The sequence below is a fragment of the Alexandromys fortis genome, unplaced genomic scaffold (genome assembly GCF_014885135.2).
Source record: "Alexandromys fortis isolate MF-2015 unplaced genomic scaffold, M_Fortis_MF-2015_v1.1 scaffold_55, whole genome shotgun sequence".
In the NCBI taxonomy this organism is placed as follows: domain Eukaryota; kingdom Metazoa; phylum Chordata; class Mammalia; order Rodentia; family Cricetidae; genus Alexandromys; species Alexandromys fortis.
The window spans coordinates 2,471,608-2,487,296 of record NW_026067936.1 but is presented as its reverse complement, the minus strand read 5'-3'; positions in this window follow the sequence as shown (position 1 = coordinate 2,487,296).

Genomic DNA, 15,689 nt, shown 5'->3' with positions numbered 1-15,689 from the left:
TATACAAACACACACACACACACACACACACACACACACACACACACACACACAGAGTATTTGTTTATATGTTTAGAAATAGCCAGGCATGGTGGCACATACCTGTAATCCTAGCACCTGGGAAGCTGAGGCGGAAAGATTGCCATGAGTTCAAGACTAGCCTGGGTTGCATAGTGAGTTCCATGCCAACTGAGGGCAAAAATGAGACCTTGTCTTAAGAAAGGAGGTGGGGGGGGGGGAGTGAGGCCCCAGCATCAGCGAGACTTGTCATGTTGGTGTTCACCTGGGTCACATGGCTGACGGACTGCAGCGCGGGTTAGGGTCACCCACTACCAGGCCACGCAGAAGACAAAAACAAAACAAAGCAAAAAACTTGCCCTTTGGTTTTTGCTGGGAGTGGTGTTCTGAGGCAGGGTCCCATCGTGTAGCTAAAGCTGGCCTTGAGTTGAAGGTTTACCACCCCTGCCTCCTGAGTGGGCCATGGCAAGTAGACAGAACTTCTAATTCATTCTCCCTGGGTCATCGTTAGGACTTTCCCTCGCCATTTACTATCCCTAGCCCCCTGGGTTTGAGGGGGACACCGAGTCACAACTCAGAGGCCCTGGTTCTACGGTTCAGATGCATTTTGTTACTGCACTCTGGCCGATGGAGTACGGCAGTCAAAGGGCTACTGGGGAGTCCTTCCAACCTTCCCTAAAAATGACAGGAGCTCGGGGTTAGGAGTGGGCTGGATATAGACCTATAGACCTCTCTTTTCCCAGGGGAGGCTTTTAGACGCTCCACCAATGAACACAGAAAAAAGGAAGTGGACAGGCTGCGTGAATGGATAAGATAACAGATAGGTGGGAGACTAAGGCCTCAGTCTACACCCAGCATGGCAAGGAATAAAGACGTCTGGGAAGTGACCCCTATTTCCCAGCACCATTCACATCCTACTTCATCCCTGAAGCCATTGCTTGGTGTCTGGTCATCCCCACGGGAACCCTTTCGACCCTCTGTGTCACGGCATGCTGTTCACTCCACATGGCTTGCTAGTAATGCTAAGCATACGTGACTTGCTCTGGTGTGCAGGGTCGCTACTCTTTGTCGACTAGTTCTTCTGAAAACGCCCTCTGTTGTTTTTAGGTCTGAGGTCACAAACTCAGGTCTTGGACTGGAGAGATGGTTCAGTGGTTAAGAGCACTGGCCACTCGGGCCGGGCGGTGGTGGCGCACGCCTTTAATCCCAGCACTCGGGAGGCAGAGGCAGGCGGATCTCTGTGAGCTCGAGGCCAGCCTGGTCTACAAGAGCTAGTTCCAGGACAGGAACCAAAAAGCTACAGAGAAACCCTGTCTCGAAAATCAAAAAAAAAAAAAAAAAAAAAAAGAGCACTGGTCACTCTCGCAGAGGTCCTGAGTTCAGTTCCCGACACCTACATGGCGGCTTCCAACCCTCTCTAACTATAGTTCCCTAGGAGTTGATGCTCTGTTCTGGTGTGTAGACATCCATGGAGACATAACGCCCATAAAGAGGAACGGATAAGCCGGGCGGTGGTGGCGCATGCCTTTAATCCTAGCACTTGGGAGGCAGAGGCAGGTGGATCTCTGTTAGTTCGAGACCAGCCTGGTCTACAAGAGCTAGTTCTAGGACAGGCTCCAAAGCCACAGAGAAACCCTGTCTCGAAAAACCAAAAAGAAAAAAGAAAAAAGAGGAATGGATAAACCTTCAAAAGAAACTAAAGCCTTATTAGGTAACAAACAGGCTGGGCTCTAAGGAGGGGACATCATGGGTGACTTCCTGGAAGAAATGAACCTACATGAGTCTCTGAATGATAACCACAGATCTTTTTCCCCTTCAGAGGAGGCAAGTATGAGCTGCAAACCAGGCTCCTCATTCATTGAAGCTCAGGGATCAGGCCCTCAACACGCAGGTCTTGAAGCTGGGCTCTTCTTGCCCTTACTGTTTGATCTCTGCTCTGTCCACCTGCTTGCTCTTCCTTTCTGGGAACCTGGTCCCTGCAGCCTTGGTTGCTTTGCCATTTTGGCTGCCAAACTGGTGAGTTAGTTTGAAAGCCTTGTCTGGTAGGCTGTACTCTGCCCCGGACTGTAAGCTATATTTTGTGAATTGGCTTGGGATTTTTTCCAGGGCAAGCAAGGCTGGATCTCCTTCCCTTCAGCTCGATCCTAGCTTTAGTGTATGTCTGTCTAGTCCACAGGGGTGAGCATATGGGCTCCTCGGTCTTCAAAGGCTGGAGCCTTCCATCTTTGCCTGGCAGGTGTCACATCTCCGACACCTGACTGAGTCTTCCTCTTGGGTTTCCTGTCCTTTCTTGCCCAGCCCCCTTTCCATTGATTTGAAGATTCTTTAGAAGGGAACACAGCTCCCACCTCTTCAATCACTGCTGCTCCCACGGAGCTTGGGAACTTGTCTATCACAGATCCTAAACGCCCACACAGTCTGTATCCTAGCGACTCTGGGAGCTTACAGCCCCAGTCTGTCTGTGGCCTGTGAGGTAATATTGGGACGTGAATCTTTCTGAATGTGTGTGGGTGTGATATGGAGTTGTATATTGTGTGAAGATGATAATGGGTGTCAGTGTGTATGTATGTGAGTTCTATATACACCCGCGTGTCTTGTGTGTGTCGTAGTGTTACGTGTATGCGTGTGTGTGTGTGTGTGTGTGTGTGTGTGTGTGTGTGTGTAGGTGTATGGTTTGTGTATGTGAGTAAAAGCTGAGTCTGTGCAGAGGAATAGAGTCGAGTCATGGCTGCTTGTGTATGTGTGGGTGTGCCAGGGTATGAGTGTGTGCAAGTGTCTATACAGGAGATAAGAAAGATAGCTGGGTAATGGTGGCACATACCTTTAATCCCAGCACTCAGGAGAAAGAGGCAGGGCATCTCTGAATTGGAGGCCAGCCTGGTCTACAGAGCAGGTTCCAGGACAGTCAGGGCTACACGGAGAAACCCTATCTTGAAAACCAAACCAAACCGAAAGTTCTCTAGCCTAATTCTGGGTGGAGAGTCAGGACTGGATCCTGGGGTGGGGAGAACTTTCTCTCCTCTCTCCCGTCTAAAGTTATCCCTTTAAACACCAATGAGTCCTCCATAGTCCAGTGCGCACTTGGACATATTGCCAGGAGGTCATGGCATTTCAGCCCCTACCGAAGACAGCCCCATGAGGAAGGTCACTCCCTGCCCCTTCATCGTGGTCCAGTCTTCTGATACCAGGGGCAGGGCCAACCTTGCTCAAAACGTTTGGTGTCTCCTAGACCCCACGGCCCAAGGAGATGAATTTGGCAGCAGATGCCAAATGGCAAGAAACTGCTGACACAGGCCTGAGTTGGCGCAGGCTCTGCCGAGGTGATGGATGATGGGCTCTCAAGTGAATCCAATAGAGAGTCCATGCATTATACATCTTTATGGAAGCGGATCCCAATTTGCGTTCCATTAAATGGCTGATGTCTCAGAGGCCCCGAAGTACAACTCAAGGCTCTGTCAGAGGAAACCCTGAGAGGAGGAGAGGTGCCTGGGCTCATGAGGCAAGGTTAGGGCACAGGGCTGTCCCTTCATGTCCTCTCAGAAGCTCCAGTGACTCTAGTGACTTTAAGCATGTTTGGTGTCCCCAGGCTTGTTATAGACAAGACCAGATTTCCAAGGCTGCTGTCAGGAACATCCATGGTCCTGTCGTAAGTCAAGAATAGGGAGAATAGTGTGTGCCTCAGTTTCCAAAGATGTAAGTGGGACCTGAAAGGGACACAGGCTTCTCCTGACAATAACTGGGGACCGTGGAGAGATACACAGGCGATAGGTCCAGTTATGTTGTAGAGTGCTCCTCTCAGAGCTGGGACATGTGACCAGGATCACTGCGCTCGGCTTTTCCCTACGACAGCCACTGTCTAGCTTATGTACCTAATCATTTCCTCTGTTTTCTGACCAGGAAAGGAAATACTGTCTGCCCTGCAGAGCCTTTAGGAGCTTGGAGAAGAAGCCTGGAGCCCTCACAGTGCTATAAACCAAGGAGGGTCTCTTGGAGCCCCTGAGGCAATGCTAACTTAGGAGGTGGGACTGGCTCTGGACTGTAGTTAGAGATGTTTAGGGAAGGGGCAAGACAAGAAGGAGCCCTTCTCCTCCCTCCACACCCCAGACTTCCCCTGCAGTCCAGTTGGTGGCAATAGCAGTTGGGGCTGGCCAACTGGGGCCTCAGCTGGATGTCGTTTGGTTTCCTTTCTGGACAGAGAAGTCTAGGTGGGGAGGAGCCTAAGCAGTGGTCAGTACAGCTAAATTGGAGCTCTTGGTATTTTAAGAGCAGAAAAGAATTCTGGAAAAACTGGAAGATGAGCCAGGCATGGGGGAGGTGGAATGAAATCCCCTGGAGGAGGGTCTGGCTCGGAACGGAGGCTTGGGTCACAGTCCACACCCAGGTCATTCCCAGCTTTTTGGTTTTTTTTTCTACTTTGCAGCGCTGGAGATGGAACCCAGGGCCTTACACTTGTTAGGCAGCCATGCTAGACAGCTGCACCCCAACCTGTCCCTGGGTCTTAACTGAAGATGTTCTTGTGGGGGGCCTTCTGTCTCTGCTCTAGGATCAAGCTCCTTTGTGGGCTCTACCCAAGTCCCACAGGCTCTGTTTTGCTGGCCACTGGCCTCTCTCCTGTGTTCTGCTTTCCCCACAGCCCTGACTCAGGTCCCACACAAACGTCAGGGTTCTATGAGGCCATCCTGTAGCCATGTCAGCTGGTGCTCCCAGACATCCCTGACTCCCTGCCGTTTGTGGAGAGGTCGGAGGCTGTGGTCAGGTGAGTCAGCCTGAGGCCCAGCTCCTTGGGGGGGGGGGAATGAGCATGGCCTTGGTGATGTGACAGGGTAGGGCTTGGGGCATGGTTAGTTTCTCATCTCTCAGATCCATCCTGTCGCCTGATACTGTGTCGCTCAGGCTGGCCTTAGTCTCCCAGTAATTCTCCTGCCTCAGCCTCTCGAGTGCTAGGATTACAGGCATTTGACAGTACGCCCGTTCTTGTTCTTGGGGCGGTGTTGGGTCTGCATACTGAGCAGATGGTCTGTAAATGAAGGTATACCACGCTTTCCTGGAGTGTTTTGCAAGTCCTAAGTGCCGGTGAAGGTCTAAGACGTTATTGAACGTGCATAGCTTACTGTAATTGTCCTGCAGTTGGGCAATAATGTGCCTTTGGGTCAGGATGTCACACTGATAGGGCAATTGTCTAAGATGTGGACATCTAGACAATTTTGAATTTTGAACATCTAGTCTTTTGAATTGATGCCAAATCATACCAGGTCCCCAAGCCTGGGCAATATATCTTGAGATGCTGGAGAGGGACAGGGGCTTTCAACCCAGGTCTTCTTCAGGTTTCACGGTTGTTCTAGCATTATCCTGCCAGGGCTGTATTGTGTCAGACATTTTTTGGGTGGGGGGAGTTGCTATTATTGCTATTTTGAGATAGTCTCTTGACCCCCAGGATGACCTTGAGTTTCTGATCTTCCTGCTTCCGCAGTCACCCAAGATTATCACATCCGGTTTCATTCAGTGCAGGGAGTTAACCCTCGTACACGTTAGGCAAGCACTCAACTAGTTGAACCACAACCCAGCCAGGTGTATTTGTGCCTTGAGGCAGGGTCTTACAATTTAGCTCAGGCTGGCCTTGAGCTCACAGCGATCCTCCAGCCTCAGCCTTCTGAGTGCTGGATTATAGGTGTGCTCTTCCACACCCGACTATTTTGTAAGCAGGTGGGCTGACGCCTGTGACTCGGTCAATAACCTCAATGGAAATCATTCTTTCCGGACAGACGATTTGCTCGGTTAGACAGGATGGGTTGATCTGCGGCCACAGCTCAGTCCCAGGACATTCTGGGGTGGCTGTTTCCCAAAGCGTTCTTCAGTTTGTCCTATCCTGTTACACCAGATGCGGCCTGACTACTGCTGTGTAGTCTGTATGGTCCGCAGCTGACAGGGCGGACTGGCCTCTGATTACAACTTCTGTTCTGTGGTTAATTGTGCAAGTTTTCCTTTCTCAGGAGTTAAAATGTGGAGTAGTGAGCAGATGATTCCAAGGCAACCAAAGGAATGTTCAGTCTTGACCAGGCACTTCACATTCTTAGATCACAGGCTAGCAATCAATTCCTTCCTTCCTTCCTTCCTTCCTTCCTTCCTTCCTTCCTTCCTTCCTTCCTTCCTTCCTTCCTTCCTTCCTTCCTTCCTTCCTTTTTGGTTTTTTGAAACAGGGTTTTCCTATAGTTTTAGAGCCTGTCCTGGAACTAGCTCTTGTAGACCAGGCTGGCCTCGAACTCACAGAGATCCACCTGCCTCTGCCTCCCGAGTGCTGGGATTAAAGGCTTGCACCACCACCTCCTGGCACTAGCAATTTCTTTAGTCATGATTGTATCTAAGCTGCTTTAGATATTTTAAGGTTTTATTATTATTGTGTATATGGTGTGTGTGTGTGTGTGTGTGTGTGTGTGTGTGTGTGTGCGTGCCCACATGCCATGGTGCCCATGTAGAGGTCAGAGGACAACTTTGCAGAGTCAATTCCCTCCCTCCATCTTTGTGCAGGTCCCAGGTATTGAACTCAGGTGAGAGAAGAGCTTTAATCCACCGAGCCATCTCGCTGACTCCAGGGTCACGGGGGTTCATCCACTCTGTTTGCGTTTGCTATTGGCTCCTCTCCCCATACTTTTTCTGACAGATCTGGCCGGTCAATTTTCAGGTCACTGTAATTTCTACAGACCAACTAGGTTGCTAGGATATTCACTCACTTAGACCCGCCTCATTGCGCAGTCACAGACCACTCTGTTGTCAGTGTGACTTATTTCCTTTCTACCCGGGGAGGCTTTCAGAGGAGCAGTGTGTAGATCATTGTTCCTTAGCCCTCTGACGTTTTGTGCTTTGTCACCGTGTGAGGATATCATGACAAATGGTGACCATTACCTAACATCCCTGTCCTCCCCTCCCTTCTCCTTCCCTCCCCCTCTCTTCCTCCTCTCCCCTCTTCTCCTCTCCCCTCTTCCCTCCTCCTCTCCCCTCTCTTCTTTCCTCCCCTCCCCTCTTCCCTCCCCTTCCCACCCCTCCTCTTTCTCGTGTCCTCCCCTCTCCTTTTCCCTCCCTTTCCTTCTCTTTTCTCTTCTCCCCTCTCTTCTCCTCTCCTTTCCCCCCTCCTCCTTTCCCTTCTCCTTTTCCCTCCCCTCCCTTCCCCTCTCCCCTCTCCTTTCTTCTCCCCTCTCCTCTACTCTCTTCTCCTCCCCTCCTCTCCCCTCCCCTCTCCCTTCTCCCTTTCCCCTCTCCCTGAGACTCAGTCTTGTGCTGCTCACAGGCTAACCTTGCTTCTTGATTCTCCTGCCTCAGCCTCCTGAGAGCTGGATTACAGGTGCACACCATCATGCCTGGCTTCACTTCTTAATCTTGCCTATGGTGTTGGCTGTCCTCCCTGCTCCTCCTTATTCCCCTCCTCATCTCAGTGGTATCTACCGGGTGCAGGGCCGGAGAGGGGTAGGGTAAACAGAGGCCCAGACACTCTCTTTGCTCCTGCTGAGATGGGGGGGGGGGTGTTGGGGGAAGGATAGAGCACTGGAAGGGTTTCATCTCACTCAGCTTTAGAGACCTAGCTCCAAAACAAAACAAAACAAACAACAAAAGAGCCTGGAAGACCCAGAAAAGATTCCTTTGAAGAGAAAGGACTGTTGGGGAATTGTGACTCTCCTGGGGCAGCCTATAAGGTTGCAAGCCTTTTGAGGGCAGGGACTAAATCTTCACACACACACACAGAGAGAGAGAGAGAGAGAGAGAGAGAGAGAGAGAGAGAGAGAGAGAGAGAGAGAGAAAGAGAGAGAGAGAGAGAGAGAGAAGAGATTGGTTCAACCTTCCAGTTTTTTTTTACAAAACTTGAGTTTATTGTCTCAGCTTCTCTTTATATCGAAGCGTTTTCAGTTCCGGAAATAAATGATTCTCTTCAGGGCGGGGTAGGGAGAGTGTGTCAAACTGGGGCTTGGCCGTTTGAAAAGATTTTTCTATTTTATACTATAATCTGCTATTTACAAAACCAAAAGGAAAAGGACCTAATACTTTTAAGTGCAGATCAGAGCGTGAACCCCTCCTGGGAGGTTGGGAGATGTTGACTCTGTATCGGTTTTCCCAGGGGTGAGGGAGGAGCCAACAGGCTTTATCGCAGGTTGTTCTCGCACAGTTTGGTTCAGTTCACATTTCTTTTTGGCAAGGCCCATCTTGCCGGGGAGCGCAGAGACCTGGCTGGCCTGTCAGGTCTACCTAATGGATTTGGAAGTGAACCGTTTTCTGGCAGACGAGGGAGCCGGCTGGTGTGGGTCTCTGCTTCGTTCCCTGACTTCGCAAAAACAAAACAAAACAAACAAACAAACAACAAAAAAAAATCCTTTCATCACGTGGTGTGCAATGGCTGGGAGAAGCCGCATAGATGGGCGCTGAGACCCATGGGCTTCACAGCAGGGATGGCTGGATTTGCGGGCTAGATGCTCGGGCAGAGAGACCAGAAAAGGAGGAGAAGGGGAAGGGAAAGGAGGAGGATGGGAGGAAGAAGAGGAAGAGGAGCAGAAGGAGAGGAGGTTGGGGAGGAAGAGGAAGCTCAAAAACAAAACAAAGCAAAAACTAATCAAACAAAACCCCTGCATACCGACAGGATTCCTTTGGAAAGGAGAGGCCGGTGGGGAGCTGCAACCTTAACCCCCTGGGACTGCGGCTCAGAGGCACAGCTGGGCAGTTCAGTGAACCTGTTCGAAACATGAACTTGGTTGCTGTATTTCTCAGCTTTGGCTCATGCATTATTTACCTGGCATAAGTAAACCTGCTTCTCCTGCTGTTGCTGGGGAAACCACTTTGATTTATCGAGTTCTCTTATAGTACCCGGTGAAAACGCTCCTGAGCGAGAGGGAAGGATAGGGCGATCCCAGGTCCCTGGGGCTCAGAGTATGGAGCAATAGGGAAGTCTCTATCTGCTCTGGGGAGAACTCATCAGGAGCCCCAAGGCTGTCATTTCCTGGTGTGTGGGAGTGTCCCCTGCTAGCTGCTTATGAGAAAATCCCAAGGAGAGGAGAGGTGGGCCTTTTCCAAGGCTCTGTGGAGGCCACAGCAACTGGGCAGAGATAGGCATCAGTCTGCACTGGGTCAGGAGAGAAGGGAGTCAAGTTTCCCCAGGGGCTGTTTCCCAGGTAAGTCAGCCTTGGGGAACCAGTTTCAGGAGCACAGGTAGAGTGGTCCTCCCTGCTCCAAAGCCCACTCAGCTCACATTCAGGGAGCACCCTTGGGATCACGCAGCTGGGGGGTGGGGGCTCAGGAAGGGATTGGGACTGTGGGTCTAAATCTCCGCGTTTTTATTTATATATAATGTGCTTGCGTGCAAGTTATGTAATCTCTCCCGACCCTCCGTTCCCCACAAGCGGAAGGTGGATCCTAGGACCTGCCTGAAAGTGGTTTGGGAGAGTACTGTTCATTGAACCCAATCTATGCTAGGAGCAAGGCCTGGGATGTAAGAGCCCGGCCACTTCAGCCTCACATTGCCTTGGCCGAACAAGATTCTGATGTCAACCACCGCAAAGCTCTTTCTCTTTGTTGCTATTGATTTTTCTTTTCCTCTCTTTGTTCTATTTATGGCTTCTTGGCCCTTCACAATTGCTTTATTCCCTTAGAAGTGGTCTGGAGGCAGAGGACTCAGCCGGCTCGGGACCCACCCAGCCCGCGGCTGCTTTGCTGGTTTTGTGACCTTGTGGGAAACACACCTGTGGAGCTTGCTTTCCCCTTTCCTGGAAAGAAGCGGCTGTTTGTCGGTGCGAGTGGAGGTGTCTGCCTGGAGCTGCAGACTCAAGATCTGTCAAGAATGTGTTTACAATGAATGATCTATGCACCAGCAAACAACAGCCATCAATGGGAGAACTTCGATATTTTTTTATAAAATATAGTGAGAGAGCTTAAAAAGGGAACTCCCAGCTGGGCCTGGTGGCTCACGCCCGGATCGAAGGTTCAAAGCTTGCCTCGGCTACTTAACAAGACCCTGTTCCAAAGGGTAAAAAGCAAAAGAGCCGGAGACAAAGCTGGGAGCTAGAGCACTTGCCTCACACGGGTTAGGCCCCATCAAGTCTCAGTTCTACAAGACACAGATGCAGGCAAAACTCCAAGTGTCTCAGGTATATATCTCTAGATTTTCTTTTGTCCTATCTCCTGGGACTATTTTGCTTATAATCAAGCTTATTATTTAAATCTGTATTTAACTACTATTGAGATTACCGTGCAAGCGTTCTGGCATTTTTAGCATTTCTGCTCTTCAAGTAGGTGCTAGAAGTCCCCCAAGTGAGTTACTTTATCTTCACTTTCAAGGCCTCTGGCATCCCTGGTTTCTGTTTCCGAAATGGCTTCCGAAATAGACTCCATCTAGAACATGTTCCTTTAGGGTGGCTGTTTCAAACTGGCCTCGTAAAGGTACAAATTCTTTATTCCTAACTAAATAACACAGAGAGAGCACAGCTGGTCACAAATTGAGATTCTCCTGCAAGGTAGGAGAATGAATTCCTCCCAGAGGGAAGAGCCACCCAAAGAAACAAGGTTGGGGGAGGTGTCTAGGCTGGTTGCCCTGTCCAGGAGCTTCCGCAGGGAGACACTTGTACCTCTAGTCAGTTCTTACAACATGCTCAGGCTGGGCTTGGAAAGGACCCACTTGCCTAAGCAGAAAGGACAGAAAAGACGAGAGGGGAACAGCTAGGAGGGTTCAAGGCCATAAAAGCAATTCTGGAGAGTGTAGCTGAGGGGGATGCGGGGGTGGGGGGTGGTGACTCCAGTAAATGATAAAGAGCAGAAGACTGGACAGGTAGCAGGGCACAGGGCATGAGAAACAGGAGAACGGACATATGCTCACAGGTGTGGTTGAAGTTTGGGGTGGTTAGTTTTTTGCTAGTGTCATTTCATGGGGTTCTTTTCAGCCTTATCAACACCGTAAGCTCTTTTGTTGTTTGAGACAGGATCTCACCATTTAGCCTTGGTTCCCCTGTAGACCAGGCTGGCATTGATCGTCTCTGCCACTCGAGACAGAGCTGGGGTTGAAAGTGTGCACCACCATACAGACAGGGTCTGGTTATGCTACCCAGGCTGATCTCAAATGTCTTTTTTTTTTTTTTTTTTCCGTCTGTGTAACTAGCTCTAGCTGTCCTCGAGCTCATTGTAGACCTGGCTGCCCTCGAACTCAGGAGTCTGTCTTGCTCTGCCTCCTGAGTGCTGGGATCAAAGGTGTGCACCACCAGCACTTGGCTTGATCTCAAATGTTAAGGATCCATATCATCTTCCTGCCTCAGCTTCCAGAGAGTGGGGATTCCAGGAGCCACTGCACCTGCCCATCTATCTCTGCATGGCCTCTGGCCACAGCTTCTTCCGTGGAGGAGGGGGTCGGCTGAAATTCATTACACGCCAGTTCCGCACTGTGATTTTAAAATATTATTTCATTTACTCCTCCTACCGGTCCCTGAAATAGGAGCTGTTCCAGTCTAATGCTGGTAAGGAGAACAGAGCAGAGAAGTCATGGTCGTATTTGTCCGTACTGACAGAAGTAGCCTTAGGAGCCGAGCGCCAAGCTTCAACCACATCCACTTTGTGCTCCTCCTCACCACCTCAGGCCTGGGGAACAACCCTGAGGTTGCCTGACCGCTTTTTGTTGTTGCTTTGATTCAATTTGATTTTCAGTGCGGGAGATAAAACTTGGGGCCTTGATATCAACCCCTGAGCCCCACCCCAGGTCCCCAGTGCTATCTCCTCATTGCAAATTTCTCGAAAAGCTGTGCTGTGAACAGCCAGGAACCTGACAGGAGGGTCTCTCGCGCTTGCCTGGAGCTGAACTAGGTGGACAAAGATGCTAGCTCTATAGAGAAGGCCCCACCTGGCAGGTGTGAGGGCCCGGCTGCTGACCTTCAAAGATAGGCAGATAGTTTTGTTCTCAGGAAGGGCCTCCTGTCCTGCAGCCTCGCTCCTTTCAGGCTGGGCTGGGGCAGCAGCTGGGTTCCTGGGCCTCGAGGTGCCAACAGGGCCAGTTGTTCACAAAGACACACAGCCACAGAGAGATACAGCCTTCCCCTAGGGAGGGAAAGCTGATACTGTAAACACTTAGGGCTTTATCTTTGATCTGCTGGGTCATCAGAGTGCCTCCCTTGCCCAGGTAGAGTTCCCAAGGGAGGGCTGACCCCAACCTTTGGGAAATGCTGCCTACTGAACAGATGGTAGGGACTGAGAGGGATACAACAATTACTCCCCCAAACCTGCATCCCAGACACTGAAATTCCAGTATCCAAAAAGAAAAGAAAAGAAAAAGATTCTTGGGAGTGATTGTGTTTTAAATAATTTTTGCTTTTGTTTTTGAGACAGGGTTTCTCTGTGTAGCCCAGGCTGTCCTGGAACTTATTCTGTAGACCAGGTTCTTAAGTAAAATTTGTCATAGTACACCAATGCGTACTTTTGCTTTAATTTTTTAAGATTTTTTTTTGATCTGTACAAACGTTTTGCCCGTATACATGTCTGTATACCACATGCATGTCCAGAATCTGTGGAGGTCACTAGAGGGCACTGGATTCCCTGGAAGTCGAGTATGGACAGTTGTAAGCTACTACATGGGTGCTAGGAATCTAACCCAGGTCCTCTGTAAGAGCAACAAGTCCTCAAACCACTGAGCCATCTTCCAGTCCTTCCCCCACTACATACCTTGAATGGTCAGTTATGGTAGCCGTGGCTGTGCCCAGCACAGACTTTCCTAAGCACCAGCTGCAGTGGCCAGTGCTGGGGATACTCCCGTGTTCCTGGTCTCACTCTCTCTGGCTCCCTATGGCTAGGACACAGAAGACTCTGGCAGTGTATACATCAGTTCAAAGTGTGGAGGAGAAGAAAGCTAGTCTCTAAGAGTTAAGGGGGGGGTTAGCCTGTATGTATGTCTGTGCATCACACGTGTGCCTGGAGCCCATGGAAGTCATAAGAGGGCATCAGATCCCCTGGAACCTGAGTTACATACAGATGGGTGCAAGCTGCCTTGTGGGTGCTGGGAATCAAATCTAGGTCCTCTGGAAGAGCTGCCAGGGCGTTTAACCACTGTACCATCTCTCTCCAGGCACTGAAAATACTTTTTAAAAATTAAAGTTCAAAAATATCACAGACAGGGTTGGTATTCCCTTTCTCGGGTTACTAGCCCACCAAGGTATAGCAGTCCCAACCACATGCTCCTGCCGCTATGAACCATGCCTTCTCTACCATGAGGGACTGGATCCTTTCAAACTGTGAGCCAAAACGTTTGACCTGGTATGCCTTTAAATTACTCTTTTGGGGTATTTGGCGACAACCATGAGAAATGTAACTATTAATAATAATAATATAAAAAAAACTGGGACTGAGAGTGGCCATAGTGGCTCCTACTGTTTTTGGAACTGAGTTGTAGAGGAGTTTGGAGCTGTAGGCTAGAGAATCCCTGTAGTGCCATAAGTACAGCTTAGTGGGCCATCCTGGTGGGAACATGGAAGACCAAAACATCAACAGAAGTGTGTTGACTCCCGAGGTTTCAGAGTGGAAAAAGGACTCTCTTAGGAACGGCCCCAGAGGCCTTTTGTGTTCCATTCTGGCAACAAAATGAAAAGAACTAGAGCAACAACAACAATGACAAAACCCCAAATGCAGAAAACCTAAGAAACAAGCTACGTTCTGCCTTGTGATTCATTTGAGTATTGTGAATTCAAAGGGCCGTGGTGGTTTGAGTAAGGACGGCCCCCATAGGGTCATGTGTTTGAATGCTTAGTCATAAAGGAGCACTACTACTTGAGAAGGATCAGGAAGAGTGCCGTCGTTGGAGGACCCATGTCACTGGGGATGGGCTTTGAAGTTTCCAGAAGCCCCAGTCAGGCCCAGTCTCTCACTGTCTCTCTCTGCTGCCTGTGGATCTGGGTACTGAACTCTCTACTTGGACAAGCATGCTGCCATGCTCCCCACCATGGTAATGGTCTAACCCTCTGAAACTGCAGCCAAGATTTCAATTAAATGCTTTCTGTTATAAGTTGCCTTGGTCATGGCGTCTCTTCACAGCAACAGAAGAGTAGACAGAAGTAGGTACAAGGGGCTGCTGTGTCAGGCCAGACCAGACCTTTGCCATGACAGCGTCAGATCCCAGAGAGAGAGAGGGGTAGGAAATGAAGGTCTTGGGCTCCAGGGCTTTGGAGGGCAGGATGCCATAGCCTTAGGCTATGGAGTTTGCTTCTGAGCAAAAACTTGGCTCACACGCCCCTTAGGCCCCTGCCAGGCTTCTGTTATTGCACATGTCACCCTCATTTTTATTCTAGCCTTCATTTCCAACAATGTCCTTGGTAACTAATTTTTTCCCTTGTTCAGAAATGCACTGCCAGGACCACGCACTACATATAATCTTCATTGTCTCTCTTCTGTCATAATTGTCAATTTTTGCAGAGTTGATGATAGGACTCAGGGCCTTGAGCATCCTTGACAAGCCCTCTGCTGCTGAACCACACTCCAGGTCTCTTTACTCTGCTTTAGACTGACTGCTTCCTCGCTCTCCTCTATGTTTCACGTGCCCCTAACTCTTACTTAGGGTTTTATTGCTGTGAAGAGATATCATGACCATGGCAACTCTTATAACAGAAAACATTTAATTGGGGTGGCTTACCGTTCAGAGGTTTAGTCCATCATCATCATGGTGGGAAGCATAGCAACATGAAGCAGACATGGGGCTGGAGAGGTAGCTACAATTTCTACATCTAGATCTACAGCCGCAGGAAGTGGCACTGACACAATGGCCAGGCTTGGGCTTCTGAGACCGCACAGCCCACTCCCTAGTGACACATCTCCTCCAACAAGGCCACACTTCCTAACAATGCCAATCCCTATGGGCCTTTGGGGGCCATTTTCTTTCAAATCACTACAACTTATCTTTCTTTTTACTTTATTTTGTTTTTTTGAGACCGAGTTTTTCTGTGTAGCCCTGGCTGTCCCGGAACTTGCTCTGTAGTTCCAGATTGGCCTCGAACTCAGAGATACACCTGCCTCTGCTTCCTAAGAGTTGAGAATGAAGTCATGTGCTACCATGCCCGTCATGGCAACTTGTTACTACAGCAATAGAAAAGCTCCTAAGACAGAAGTTGGTACCAGGGACTGGGACATGGCTGTGACAGGCCTGGCCTTGCTGCTCTTTGGAATAATGTGGAAGATTTTGTGACTTTGGACTAGGAAAGTAGTTATTTCTGTAGTCAGGGCTTAGTGGGCCATCCTAGTAAAGCTGGGAAGACAGCAGTGTTGGGAGCAGTAGAAACGGTGGAGGCCCAGCTCATGAAGCTTCTGGTTGAAACAATATTACCAGCTGGACTCGAGATCACTCTTGTGATATTTTGCAAAGATTATGGCTGCTTCTGCCTTTGTCCTGCCTTTATCTGAAGCTAAAGTAAAAATCATTATATTAATTTCCTTGGTTGAAGAGATTTCAAGACAGCCTAATCAGCTTGCCGAGGCCTACATAAGGTCAAGCCGGATGTCTCAAATTGACATATGTTTGAAAGAAAATATTAGTTTTCTCCAATGCAGTTTCACTGGATATACAAACCACACTTAAGGGTAGGCCTCATGGCCAGTGGTAGATGACCAATACAAAATGAACTCAATGTTATTTTGATAGACTTTGTCTCATATTGCTTTGTTTGGGCATTTTTTTTTTT